Here is a 15,160-nt window from a genome sequence, read left to right as displayed (position 1 = left end):
TAGCAGGAGCACAGGAAGATATTGTGTATGATGCTGAGCTCATTAGCACCACCTAGCAAATTATAGTGTATCAAGTCCCTGAGAGCAGGCTGGAAGTGATTTAAGGTAGCTCAGAGCCCCTGAAACGAGGAGGGAAGAATCACAAACTAAGTTATCTTGGCCAGAAGCTGGTTCGTATGGTAGATCCCAGACAGGGGAGACTGTGAGAAACAACCTAATTATTGGCACAGGCTTACTGGCAAATGCTCACCTCCAAACTCCCAGGCGTGTGCTGCCAGTGGACGCACCAGGACAGAGCTGAAACTACTTGACTGGCCTGGAAAAACTGTGCTCACTAGGTCTCTGAGGGATCCTCTCTTTTAACACATAACAGGAATCAAATGCATTTAGAGCTTTGAGGAAACTGCCATGCCCTCACCCAAAGCAGCTGATCTTTAAAAGAACAAAACAGAAATTATATTTTGGTTTTTGCTTTCTCAGCAGCCTGTTCCCCTTGTAACCACGAGATAACCCAACTCTCTCGCCATAGCTTTGACCAGCCAATGCAATCCATGTTTGTGTCTGGACATTGATTTTTTTTTTTTTTTCCCAGCTGAGATGTAAAACATTTGAGCAAGCCTGGGGAGAAGGGGGTAAGGGAATGGATAGAGGAAGGCTTTCCTGAGCTGTGCCAGCTGACCCGTACTCAGCTTTCCTGCATGGAATTGGCAGTTACCATGCCTTCTACCCAAGGTGTGTTTAATCCACAGGAGGATAACACTGATGCAGTGGCAATCTGGATATTTCTTGCTGGAGCAACTCAGGGTGCTGCTGAGAAGGCAGCTGCATTGCCAGTATCTTGTAGATAACGTACTTGGCATTATCCTTGATATTCAGCATTGTTCTATTAATTTTTCACATTAAAAGCTATTGCCCTTGTGTAGGAAGGAGGAGTAAGGACAGACACTGACACTGCTGCTTTTCTGCGTCCCACCTTCCAACAAAGGGTCATTTCTGTCTAGATGTGGAGAACAGCTTTGTTTCCTACAAAATAGCTTTTCTTAGGATGCTGTAGCTACATGACAAATATGTTAATTGAACAGTGCTACATGCTTTTAACTTTCTTTAGTGGAATATCTGAAGATATTAACTCAGCCTTGCAAGAATCCCTGGAAATTGGAAGACTGCTATTACTAATCCCTGTTTGCACCTTGGGAAATTGAGGCCCACACAGGCTAAATGTAAGAGCCTGTGCATGGAGCCCCTTGCTCTAACTCACTGAAATGCTGTCAGATTTCCTTCCTTCTTTCTCTCCACCCTGAAGTTAACAGTGGATTTTGCACTCTGGGGGATGGTAAGTAATAGCTGGCTGTCACTTGGTGTCATCCCTGTGTGAGGACTGATGCCCCATTGTGTTGCTGTGACAGAGCCTGACACAAACAGAGGCAATGAACTGTCAAATATTAAAATTTGACCTGTGACTCTTGGTGTGCACGTGTGTTTGCAGACTAGGGTCCTCATTTTCATTTCAGTCCTTACCTGGTACGTTAGAGCCTGCCTTGACTCTGCTAGCAGTCTCATTAGGAGCTTTTGTTTTGGGACACACTCAGCTCTCACCCAGTTCTTGTTAGACAGACAAAGGTAATATTTCAGGAACCTGCTAAGATCCCACGTTCCTCCCTGAAGTGTCAGTCTCAGCCATCTGTACCCCTTCCCACACCCAGAGCTGATGCTCGTGCTTTTGTTTTCTTTGAGTCTCCCACCCCAAGACCAGAGCAAAAGCAGTCAGGCTCCTGTGGCAGACCCATGCTTTTTGTGTGGACAGTTCCCAGGTGTCTCCTACAACCCATCGCATTCACTAGCCTGCCTGCAGGTTTGATGTGAGGACATGCAACATGGGTCTGAGGCAGCTTGGCAAACCCCAGACCACTGCTTTCCTCTGGGGCAGCCTGAAATATCAGCCTAATGCCTACTTCAACCATTTCTGGGCCTTCAGCAAGGGCTAAAAGCTAGTTTCACTGTCTCTAGTAAACATTGGAAGATTAGTTTAATGAAGAATAGTGAAGAGCTTGTCTTAATTGATGGTTCCTTCAGCCTGGGCCAGTCCCTCATTGCCTTGGGTTATTTGTGCTTGATCTGTCCCTTTGCTTTGCTGCAGCCTCTCCTTCTCTCCTGCTGCATCAGACCGGCTGACAGCAGGGGGTCTCCCACGGAGCTGTCTGATGTTTCTCTCTTGGTGTGCCTGTAGTGAGCAGCAGCACAGAACACTTCCCCCTTTAATTAGGCTAACAGCATGTAGGAGGCATCAGGGCTGTTTGTTCAGCTGGAGGGTGCGGAAGCACAGCCCAAGGCACCAGAGAGGGGATGTTTTGACGCTGTGGGGTGTGATGCTGTGCCAGAGGGACCCAAGTGGCACGGTGCGAGCCGTGTATGACCACACCCGTGCGACACACTCCAGGGGCAATAGCCTGGGTGTCACCAGCAGGGACCATTCTGCCCTGGCTGAGATGCCCCTGCTCCCAGCAAAGGTGACTGGTTCAGGCAGAGAGCTGTGCTCACATGCTGATGGTGGTTTCGGCTCTTGAGTTACTCTGGATACAGCGGCATGGCATGGCATTGCATGGGGAAGTATTGTCCAGCCTCTGCAAGCATGCTGCCCTCTTGCCTCTTGGCATCCCATGCCACAGGACACGCTGTGATGTTGGAGAAATTTAGCTGGGGCCATATCTAGAAGGTAGATTTTAAGGTGTCCCTGCAGGTGTTATGAGTCATGCTGGAGAAAGCTGACTCCTTGCAGATCCATCCAGTAGCTTCTTGATGCAGCTACAAATCTTGTTCTGTTCATGCTGAAGGTCAAAGTTAACAACAAGCTCCAGAGTGATGTGCTGTCATTGTCCCCTCTGGCCCAAAGATTGTGATTATCACAAGATGAACTCTTGTGGCATTTGTATTTGAAGTATTAACCAGTTTCTCAAAGGTTAATATTAAGTAAGAATGATAAATAAGTAATGAGGCACACTGGTGGGGTGATGAGAGATGTCCAGGAAATACCCAGGTCTTGGTGAATTATCCTTAGAAAGCACTGTACCATGTTGTGTTTAGCAAGCCCAGCACTAACCACTGCTCCGTGTGTTAAGTGTCCCTGTCTCTGCAGGAACTGACTCTGGCTGGTAATGTATCCCGCTGAGTTTAAAATGTTTTTCTCTGGTGACTTTAGTTCAGTCCCTTGTGCTGGGCAAGGGGGCAGATGCTGTGGAAAGACAGATTGTTCCTGTTTCATTGTTGGGCACCAGCTCACCCTCATGGCCCTTCAGTTTGATCCCGTCCCTGTTTGCTCCCATGGCAAGTTCCCAAGGGCAGGGCTGATGGATGTGAGGAAGGGCTTGGTGTTTATATATGTATACTGTACCTAGGTTTGGGGCTTGTTTATAAAAACACAGACTTTCAGTCTTAAGGGCTTGTTGTTAAATGTGCCCTTCTTGTGCTGGTTGACTGAATGGCTGGCTTACTGAGACTTATCCTTACAAATGCCTGTAACCTTGTCCTAAAAGACCAGGATTAAATTCCCATTGATGGCTCCCTTTCTTACTCTTATTGTTAATAGCTGAGATAGGACACATGAAAAGAGTTCTTTAGAAGGCTATATTTGCTTTGGAAAGATAAGGAGAAAGAAGATGACTAATAGTCAATTTGGCTGTGTCATGGTGACTACTTGACATCTTGCCTCCTGTGGAACTTCATGTCTGTGAGAGATAACTAAACAGCCTGAGAAACAGAAACTGAGGGACATGACAATGTCTCATGACCAAAGTGGCTGGTTTGGTCCCAGAAGTACAGACACCACCTTGAAGGCCAAAGTCCGGCTTGCAGCAACCCCTGCTCTGCTCGCTGGATGTCAATCGACGGGAGAGGAGGAGATGGCCCCATCCTCTCCCTGAGCAGCCCCTGGTGAACAGCTAGCCAGGGGTATTTAGGCCAGCGATTGTAATTTGTTGCCATTCCCTTCAATATAGAGGTTTCAAGTAATTCCATTTTCTGCCTTCTTTTGCTTGCAGTTCCACATGCTTTCCAGCTGAGCGGTTTAGAGGAAGCTGGGGCTCCCAGTTTTTTCCAAGCCCAATTTATGCCAGTGGAGAAGAGGGATGTCTTGTGCTTCAGTCTTTCTCACCATTGTTCCTACACTGCAGCATGGTGCCTGCAGTGGGGCATTGACTCTGCCCTCCCCCATGCTGGATTGGGCCTTCCTGCCACACACTGGACATGTCCTTGTGCTCCTGGTAGCCACCCCCACATGTGGAGTTGGGCCAGGGGTCCAGCCTGGCTCTGGAGCACTTGCATAATGTGTAGAGCATCTAAGTGGGCTCTGCTAAGCCGCAGCAGGGCTAAAATGCTGCCTCTCATCTATAAATAGAGTGAGTAGGCCAGTTTGCCTTGAGACAAGAATCTTCCCTCCCCCAAGAGCATCCAAAACTTTCATGCCTGATGGAGCTGAAACCGCTAAAGAAACTAATTCCTTCCTATAATTGCCCCCCCGTCTTTCCTCTCCCTTTGTTTGGGTTTTTAACCTCAACTGTAGTTTGAGTGCTCCTATCCCAGTCAGCTCTCTCCGGGTGAGGATGAGGATGCTCTGGTGAGGGATGCCTTGGTGGTGGATATTGGAGCACTCTTCTGCAGGTGGCTTCCTAGGATAGATGAAAAGTTGAGGGTTCACTTGACAAATGCTTTTGCAGAGGTATCTGTGGGCAATTTCCTCCTGATAAGGGCAGACAATGTGAAGAGCAAGCGGTTGAAGGACTCAGACTGGTTTGGAGAACTGCTGGAATCGTTTCTAAAATGCATTTGAGCTTTTCATGCTGCCAGGTGTAAATCCCACAGGACCAGCATGGTGCTGCGAGAGAAAGCTGTCCTCTGCTTGTCTACCTGTGACGTCCCTCACCATCATCAACCTCTCTGTGTATGAGGTTTGGTGCATCTGGCTCCATCGAGCAGGGCTGAGTGAGGCTGCTATGGCCCCTGTCACAGACTCTGCTCAGCAGTGCCCAATCCTCCCTGGCTCCAGCCCTGCTCAGCTGCCATCTGCCCCTGCTCCGAGCCACCCTGCCAGGCTGCAACCTCGTGGGTTATTTTTTATCTGAGGGTCAGGCCAGAAGCAATAACCACCCTGCATTGCCCACTGCTGGAACCAAAACTGAGCTGAACCTTAAAAAAGTTTCCATAAATTCTTTTACTTTGCTCCAAGTTCAATCCTTTTTCTTCCTTTGGTTTTTCTTTTTTTTTTTTTTTTTGGGGGGGGGGGGTGTTTGTTTTGGGTGTTTTTTTTAATAATTTTTTTATTTTACCAGTCTGTTAATCCAGTCCTTGAGAACTTGGCGGAAATTTGGATCTATGTTCCACCCCCCTTACCAGCTTGGAAATATTTCTGTATTAAAGGCTTCAAGTTGCTGGTTAAATACCTATTAATTTTCATTCATTCCTGCTGCAAGGGATAAATGAAATACACTGAGGAGCTAATTATTTTGGGATGGTTTAGACCATTTTTGCAGCCAGGTGTTCTGATTGTTATTTCTCACTTGGCCCTAACTCTGCCTCCTGCCAGCTTCTTCCATCAGTGCTCTGTTCTCATGGATTAGCATAAATGGTTTGTATTATTAAAGAAATGCTGGCATGGTTTCCTTCATAATGTGTAGTTGGTGGCTCAGGTAATGTTTGCTTAGTCCTTGTGTACTCCACCTGGAGCAGCATGTCTGCCCTGGCCCTTCACTGCCTTTCTGAAAACCATGGCTCTCTCGCCGTGACCTCAGATTTCCTTTCTCCTTAGTAAATGATTCTTTTTAGGAATTTCTAAATGTATTTTCAGGAGGAGGAGGCCTTTGCAGAGGAAGAACTGTCTGATTGTAGCTCGGCATATCCAGCAGACCAGGTCTTGCTGAGCTTCATGCTTGTGTTGAAGAGAGAAATGACTCAGAATAAAGAATAAACCTCCTGTTTTCCCCAGGTGCCAAATGACAAGGGGTTGATGTAAAAAATGATGTGTGTGTGTGAGATATATATATAGATAGATATATATATATGCACACATACAAAATCTGAGAAACTGGAAATATGCCTCTCAGATTTAGAAACAATTTTAGAGTCTTGCTCCTCTCTTTTCTCTTTGTCATTGGTCTGTGGCCCTGCCAAGGTGACTCTGGAGACAGAGGTTTGTCTCTCAGGTGGCCGTAGGAGGACAGGGGGTGTGTATCCCTTGCCACAGCCGCAGGAGGATGCTCTCTTCAGAGTTAGCTACTGGACAAAAGTAGCTAACTTTTGTAGGCAAAAGGTAGCAACCCATGTAGGCAAAGGTGGTGGCAACCACTGCCCTTTCCTTTGCACTTGGACATAAGATGCTTCATGTGTTAGTTGTTCCTGCTTTGGAAAGGGTCTTTGAGGAAGGCCCTTCTGGTGCCACGTCTAAACCAGAAAAGCTTGTGTGGTCCATGTTAGGGCATGAGACCTTGTTAGGTGTGGGTATGTTGTTGGACACTGGAACATGGTGGTGGGAATGAACAGCACTGGTGGGGCAGGGTGGCTGTGACTCTGCATGTCCAGCCGAGCCCTTTTCCACTTGCCTTAACCTCTCCCAGTAGCACCATGAGCGATGGCCGAGCTGAAAAGCCAGCAGGCTCCTTCCAGAGAGGCTGGTGGCATGCAGGAAACTGGGATGTGCTGGGGAGTCCATGGAGTGGGTGTGATGGCTGGGATCTCCAGCCCCACTCCTGCAGGCGTCACTCGGGGGGACTTGGGGAGAGGCCTCCTTCATTTGGGTCAATTGTAAATAAAACTCCAGTCAAGGAAAACTATTCTTCCTGTTTTTTCCCCTTATAAATGCTATGACACATGTTTTTGTATCTAACTTGTTATGCTTTTTTCTTGCTTTCATCCTCATTTCTTATCTGTCTGGTAATGGCCTGGTTATCCTTTAAGAGTTATTGCTTTTAGTTTGCAGCACAGTGCTTGGTGTCCTCCAAAGTATTTTAGGGATTAGAGGGTACATGTATTTATTTCATGCTTCTTTCTCTGTAGCTTACTGGCTTTAACACCTTTGAATCCCACTCAAACATGTTTCTTGTCCCAAGATTTGGAATTGATTCTGCTTCCTCCTCTTTTGGTGGCTTTCCTCACTGGCTCATAAATTCCACCAATAAATCTATGAGCAGCAGCTTTAACATTGTCAGCTGAAAACAGGTTTAAAAAAATCTCTGCGTAAGGAGCCAGATTGTCCTTAGCTTTGATTCTGATATCCCAATCCTGAAATTATGTCTTTACAGTGGGAAAAAAAAAAAAAAAGAAGTGATGAGATTGGTTTTCTGCTACTTTTGCTCTGTCATCCCAAGGTGGATCTGCAGCAGTTACCAGAAAAATCCTCTGGAGATTGAGATGAATCATTTACCAGTTGAGGCAGGCACTGGTAGAAGGCTGCGTAGCTGGGGATGCCGTGCAGCAGGGGTGTGCTGTCTTTAGTCTCCTCAATAATAAAAACCTGTCGCTTCTTTTTGTGCCACTCCACATGTGCAGATGCAGTTGTAACCCACTCAGGAGACAAATGATCCCAGCAAACATCTATTTGTCTTTAAGCTGTTCTAGATGCATTCTTTCATTTCCTCTAAAAACTGATTGACTTTTCTGAGGTTGGTCCAAGTGTATGGTGGATGGTAAACTACTTAAGGACAACGAGTGTCATTTGGGTTGAGTTTGCACGAAATCAACTCCAAAGAGTCTGGAAAACCACAGGAATTTGGGGTATTCTGATATAACTCATTTTCTGTCTTTGCTGAAGGCTGCAGTGGACCTTGGAGGGTTGTTGTTGCTCCTTGCTCCTACTATTGGTCAGGCTGGACTCTGTTGCTCTTCTGGGGTGCATGATGTCTTTCCCCATGGCCAGGAGAAAGGCGAGTGGGGCCATGCTTTGAGGTAGTCAGGGCAGAGAGGCAGGCTGGGGCCCTGCTTATCACGTGTGATAACGGCAGCAGCACTGGCCACCTTCCGCTGCTCTGTCTCTGAACTGGGGACAGGTTGGTCACTGCAAGCCACTGAGATGGGTTTGGGATCAAGAACCTGCAGGAGAAAAACTAGAGTTCATGCTAACCTTGCAAGATGCCCAGGGCATTTGCTGGAGGGTTTTGTGGGTGGCAAAATTCTTGCTAAAGAGAAGAATTGGGCAGCGCCTTGGGAGCAGAAGAGACAGAGGAACCCTGAGTGGGACAGTTATTTGCATTTCAGACACTTATCTAATGTGGTTGCTTTCACAACTTTCCAGCAGAACATCTGACCCCTTTGCAGCAGGGTGATTTTCTCCTTCCCCCTTATCTTATGCCGAGTGTTTCTGCTTTTTCTCATTTCATCACCTCCATCCCAGATAAAGCTTTCAGACGTACTTGCTGCTCTCTTTCCAGCTCCTGATGCAGCTGCCACTGATCTTGCTGATAGACCCGCCTAGGTGGAAGTATCTTTTGGTGGCAGTAGGACATCATCTCTGCTGTGGTCTTGCTGAGATGTAAAAGTAACAGAGGAATCGGGGATTGTAACATGCACTTGGGAACAGTAGAGGGAGCTTGGAGATGGGTGCAGGATCCAGGCTGGGGGATTTTGATCTTTGCTTGGTTTGAAGGCTCCAGCTGGAGCCGGTGAGCTCTCCCATGCCTGGACAGCTTCATCCATGTTCCCAGGGAGGGAAGGGACACGGGACCTGAGCAGACCCTTATTTCTCTTAGGGTGTGTGAGACCTCACAGACTCTCCAGTGGTTATATGCTGCATTACCCTTTATTCCATTATTATTCTGGAAAGCTGTTGCACTTGAACAGCTCCTTCTGTACCTCCTTGTTAAACCCTTGAGCACAAACTCAACTCTGAGCATGTGCTTAAGCACTTTGCAGAGCAGGGCTCCTCTCCCAAGTCCCTCCCGGGGAGAAGAGGGAGCCTCAGGGGACACAAGTGGATGTGGCGTGGGCTGGGACTCTATGAGGCACTCTGATCCAGTGGGAAAAACGCAGGGAAAGGAGCCAAGTGTCCCTGGGCTCCTTCTCCCAGGCTCCCAGTGGCAAGGCAATTAATGTCTCTCCTGGTTGTCTGCCTGGTTGGAAGAGAGGAGCAAACACCGATCCACCTGCAGCGATGCAAAGTGCTACGGGAGCTGTGGTGAAACCACAACTGTCTGCTTGGATTGGCACTGGGGGGGATGCGAGTATGACCCCTAGGCCCTGGCAGCGCCTGCTGCTCTGCATCCAGACCATATTAACAGTAGATGATCCTGCCTTATTTTTAATGATAAAAGTTTGTTGGTGCTGAATGGAAATAGACTTTACACCAGGGTGTTTTGTGTCAGACAAGGGAAATGATGTTTGATAGGAATGGCTCGATGCCATGCTGAGGCTGATGAAAAGCTTTCTTTTCAAAGAGTTACCCTATATTGTTCCTGGCTCATGTGTTTTGGGAGTTCATTTGTTGTTTTTCTCTTTGTTAATCACTACTGGTAGTTCTCAGTCTAATGATTTTGGGGTTTGGTGGTTTGTTTTTTTTTTTTGGTTGGGTGCTTTTTCACTTTAGGATAAAGGCTAAAAATATACCCCAAATCCTAATCAACCTGTAAAGCTGCTGGGATAAGCGAGGACCAAAGAGCCGTGTAGCTTGTGTGTGTTAGTGCACGCACAAGGGAAATACCAGTGCTGAGCAATCTGAATGGCAAAGCCCGCAAAAGCTGGCTGGGTTTATTGTATGTATAACATAGGTGCCGTCTGCTTCCCTGGAGCCGTGCTAAGTCAGGTCTTACTCACGCCGCTGCTTGCATTGCAGTGGAATTCACACTCAGCACTAGGGAACAAAGCAGGGAGCGCTCTGTGGGTTTAGCGTGGTGGTGCTTACATTGCCCAGATTATAAACTGCTTATGATGCTCAGCGTGTGAGGCCCTGGGGTGGAGAGCCTCTGAGGAGTGGGGTCAGACCCACCCCTGGCTCTGCCTGGGGCACCGCTCCGTGGGATTTTCTCACTGCAGAGCCTGGCTCTATGGCATAAGCTTATGGAGGTGGCATGTTTAATCTGCAAGACAGGGAGAGCTGCTGAGGCTGCATGCGTATGGAATGTCGCTTTTGCTCATCGGGGTGGGTTGGCATAGAAATTACTGTCCTCATCTGCAGGTTCCAATTCCCTCTTAGGAGGTAACTTCAGGGAAAATTGTAGGAAAAAGCACCATGTCTTCAAGGGGGAATGGAAGGAGGTGAAATAAGGTCACCCAAACCCAGATCCAAAGCTTGCTCCTGGCTCGCTTCAGGCAAAGCAGGACAGATTGAGCTGAGCTGCATTAAGAGCCTCATCCCCGAGGTGGGGTGATTGTCTCCAACTGGGGCAGGAATTTCCTACCTTGTTCCAGCAAGATCTACAAGAATCTCTTCTGGGGAGATGGGGTGGTGGCTCTGCAGTGCCTGGTTGAGATACACGTGCACCCTGTCTCCTCTGCTCTGGAAGCCCCTGGTTCCATTCTTCTTGTCGGTCACTCCATGGCCGTTTTGAAAATATACAAAGTTCATTGCAGACTTCACCACTCCTGGCCACCTCTGAAACCCAAACAGCAGAAGAGATGCAGTGCGAGCAGCAGGGTTTGGACCTGGTGATGCGTGTCCCCCCCACTCAGCTTTCAAACTTGGAGCATGGTTAATGGAAAGGGTTATTTGAAAGGCAGCTAGGTTTCCCCTCTGTCTTAATACTGTATGAAGAACAGGCGTATAATGAGATCAGGCTGGTGTTTTCTAAGTGCAGCTGAGGCTGATTTCATGTGCTGAAGGCACCAGAATTCAAAAGAAATGCTTTTAATGTCTGAAAAATGGAAATGAAATTAATGCCTTCAGAGTACCAGAGGGAATGAGGCAAAGGCACTGGTGAATGAAATAAACTGTGTGATGACAGGAGAGAGAAGAAAAAAAAAAATGAAAACCGGGGAAAAGAACATAGAGGACAGAGCAGGTGTGAAAAATAATATCCCCGGCCTGGATCCATGAAAGATTTGGTTCCTGGCTTGCAGGAGTTAGATGTATAAATACTGTTGTGACTCTGGTCCTCAGGTATTTTGCTTAAATTTTGTTATTATTAACACTGCAGTTTTTTGCTCCACTTTTAACAGCAGCTAGAAGACTGAGACCCCAGTTGCTCCCTTGACATGTTCCGGCTCAGAAAAGTCAGGGGACTCACTGCCACCCATCCATGGGGACAGGTCACACTCTGCATCTCCAGCTGGGTCTGCTGGAGACAGAGGGATTTGACGGTAGATCTCCAGTCTTTTTTTTCAGGGTCTTGCCATGACTTGGTAGCCAATAACTGAAACCCCACCCAACAAAGGAAAAAAACCACCAAACCATGAAACTACCAAATGAGAAAATGTTTCTATAAAAGCACACCCAAGCTAGCCTCAGCCTCACCCATTCTCATTGACAGGCATGATTACAATTGATATCAGTTTAGGAATTAACACAAGTATTGCAAATATTCTGTAGAATTAGTTTTATCCTATTAACCCTCTTGGACAAAAAGTACTCTTACTAGTTCAAAGTTGTGGCAGAACCTGGAGTTTTTTGCAGTGTCAAAAGCTGAAATATGAGTCTTCCAGCACAGTGAAAATATTTGGTTTGGGGGAAAATGAAAATATTTTTATTTTGGTTTTAGAATTTATTTTTGGCATGAGTCTTAATGAAATGAAAGTCAATGTGGTTTCAAAATAAGAACAAACACATTCAAACCTAATGATAAGACAGATTGTGACTGTTTTCCTAAATGAAGTTTTTATGAGTTTGACCCGTTCTAGCAGGAAATTTTGATATGATCAAATTGTCATTTTCTGTCAGAAAACTGTTCTTCCAGAAAATTTGCAGGCGGTTCTAATCAATATTTTCCTTTCTTGTGCCCTGGACATCCTTGGAAATGAATGTCCTAGTGCAGTTCATTGTAATGTTTTTCCTACTCTTTGTGACATAATTTAGCTAAATTGTACCTGGAGACAGAGCAAGCATTATAACCCCCTTCCTGTCTCTGAGCCACCTCCTCTGCAGCCTGCTGAGATCAGCAAAATTTGCCTCTCTTGCATGAAGCTGCCAGAGGAGAGCTGCTACTCTCCAACCCTTATCTGGTCTCTGCTGCTGCTCCCTGCCCAGACTCAGCTCTTTTAACTCATCCCTTCTGGTATCCTACGCAAAGCCCCTGTAGCAGCTCGGAGCAGTCGTGTGGCATGTGGCTGGCAGGTCTGCGGGCCGGGTGCTGCCCGTCGTGGTGATGGCAGTGCTTGGCAATATGACGAAAGTGGAGCAAAAGGTTTGTGCTAGCCAGCAAAGCTTACACCAGCATCTCCCTGCATGGCAATGCGCTGAAGAGCTGTAGCTTTGCTAAAGAGCAGAGGATTCAAGGGAGAGCCAGGCTTGGGTCTTTGCATGTGGAAGCAGTTCCAGGAGTCAGTGGGAAGCTTTGTGCTTGCTAAATTGCCTTCCTGTCTTTGATCCTGAATTCCAGAGAGGGTTTTTGATGCTGGCCTGGCAGCATGAACACCCTGGCCCAGTTACAGGCATCTGGAGTCCAGCTCTGGCTCTGCCCCGTGCTGCTAGAAACCAAGCTGGGAAATCCCAGCAGGCGATGCACAGGAGGAGGGGGTACACCGGCTGCCCGCCTGCCTCCATCCTCGCAGCCTGCCTCCATCCTCGGCTGAGCGGCTGGCTCCAGCCCCAAGGCACACGAGCAGGGACAGGCGGGCTGTGCATCGCTGCTAGCAGCAGACCTGAAAGCCATTTCAGTCCCCAGCTCCTTCTGCAGGGAATACACTCACCTGTGTGTGTCAGGATGTTGAGTGATCCACAAGGTCTCAAAGGGTTGGTGTGAAATACGCCCCAAATGATCTCTGACACTGTGGCGTTCAGTGGGGCTGCTGGGGTTAGGGGAAGGGTGGTGATGGGGTGCAACTGTGACCTGGGAAGGGGATGAGGTTTGAGGAATTCTGATTTGATGTCTGCTCCTTTGTCTGAAATATAAAATGTGAGTCTGGTGACCTCCTGAGCTAAAAGCATGAATTTCCAGGGCTAGAGCTGAGCAGTGGGGGCTGTTTAAGCAGTGTGGGGGGAGACAGGTATTTTGGGAGGTGTAGTCTCCTGTTAGACCAAATGATACAGCTGCAAGAAAACACACGTTATTATTTTTTTGGTTTTAGCAATCATCTAATGGGAAGTGAATTCCTGAAAGCCGCTCTGTTTTCCCAGTGGGCCTAATAAGGAGCATTACTGCTTCTACCCGTTGTCTGTCAGGAATTCAAGGGTTCTTCTGTAACATGAAAAATAACAGTTTGCCATTTTAATTGCAGCCTTAACAGACTCCTGACCCCTGGTTCAGGCACTGAGGGGAGATATAAAGCACACACTGGGGAGTTACGTGTGTACCGGAGGGAACTGAACCGCATTAGGGCAGCAGTATCCTTACAGAGAGCAGCAGAGCTGGCTCACCTGTGAGCGGTGCACGCTGCCAGTTGTGTGACAGCACAGGCTTCACCTCACACAGCTTCCAACAGGCCTGAAACCTCAGGGCTGCAGCTTTCCCAGGGCACATCAGTCCAAAAATAGCACTCCCAATCTGCACATGCTCACCGGCCATCAGCTAAGGCGGAAAGATGCATCAGTGCCATGCTAATGTTCATCTTACTTCCCTTTGATAAGAGTGATCCCAGTGCAGCTGTTCAGGCACCAGTATGCAACTGGGTAGCTATTAGAGTGATATACTTGTGTGTTGCAACATGCCTCTGCAGGGTGCACCTTCCATCTCCAGGGTTGTTGCTGATGGGAGCAACGATGGGGCAGGATGACCTTTCCCCAGTCTGGGACCAGCTTGGAGATCAGGTTTGGGTAACCAGAATGCACAGCTGAAGATTTTGTGTCTTGGAGGAACAAAATAAGAACACCTTGTCCTGTTTTAAGACTCTTCTTGACCTGATCTGGTTTGGTGTTTAATCAAATAGTATGTCTGGTAAACAGGAATATAGGTGCCCTGCTGTAGGGGTGAAGCCATCATCTCTCGCTTTGATAGCCTCCCTGATGGTGTGAGGGTATTTACGTCATGTGGAACAGCTCCAAGAGAAGAGGCATAACTTGCCCAAGAGCTCCCTACAGCATCATGCTCAGAGCTTTTGGATTCAGGAAAGCAAACGTCAGAGCTAAACTCTGCTTGATTTTAGGACAGAAATCAAAAGCAGTGTTGCATTTTTAAAGAGTACTCTAATCATCAGGCTGCCAGGCATTTTGAATCCTTTCTGGTGGAGTAGCTCTTCTACTCTACAGAAATGACATAAGTAGCTGTTGAGGCAGGGAGCAGGGAGGATCCCTCAGTGGGTGCTTTGGGCACGTTGGCCATCTGCCTTCCGCTCCCTGCCTGGCACAGGTTCATCTGCACCAAGTCAAGCAGGTTCAAGAGGAGGCATTGAGAACCACTCAGACCTGCTTTCATGTCCTAGGAACAAGGACCCTGTTTTGGCAGAAGTGAGTCCAGATCTGCTTGCAAAGGCGGGTGGAACGTGGCCTCCCGTGCCCTGAGCAAGCACATCACCAAAGGGGTGGCATCAGTGCTTTGTCCTTCTCTGGTACACTTCTGAATTGAGCTCCCCTCTTCCCAATCCCATCTCCCCAGCACCGCAATATCTTACCTGAATGTCAGCAAACACAACTAAACCTAACTGGGAGGTTATGAGGGACACTTTCTTCTAGGCAAAGGTACTTCAAAAAACATCACCCAAATCTGCCGAAGACTTGTTCTACACATGTTTTTCCTATTAAGCCATTAGCTTCTGATGAACAGTGGCCACACAACACGTGAGAGGAACCAGGTCCATGAGCAACAAGTGAAAAGGGATGGATAAGGTGTGGCTAGTAACTCCTAAAGCACTCTTTCCTCTTCTCTGAGTCTTTGCAGCTCTGTTCGTTCCCAGGAAGAGCAGAACCATCAGGACAGACTTACCACCTCTGTGGTGAAAGTTCTGGGTTTTGGGAGAGATGGAGAGATGTGTTGGCAGCTCTGGTTACAGAGCACCCAGGGGAGCAGGGAGTGACTTTGCAGGCTGGTCCCATTGCTTTGGCCATGGGAAAACTCTGTCACCTTAGGTAAGACCAGCAGCAGAACCAGGTGGCAGTGAG

At 47.6% G+C, this 15,160-nt stretch overlaps 1 protein-coding gene across 12 annotated transcripts in view; it reads left to right on the top strand.

Annotated features, from left to right (window-relative positions):
• CACNA1B (calcium voltage-gated channel subunit alpha1 B) overlaps positions 1-15,160 on the top strand; it is a 309,602-nt gene that overhangs the window by 66,267 nt on the left and 228,175 nt on the right. The gene's annotated exons all lie outside the window — the stretch shown is intronic.

The sequence above is a fragment of the Athene noctua genome, chromosome 20, assembly GCF_965140245.1.
Source record: "Athene noctua chromosome 20, bAthNoc1.hap1.1, whole genome shotgun sequence".
Lineage (NCBI taxonomy): Eukaryota > Metazoa > Chordata > Aves > Strigiformes > Strigidae > Athene > Athene noctua.
The sequence above is the reverse complement of the archived record's forward strand: the minus strand, read 5'-3'. Positions and strand labels throughout refer to the sequence as shown.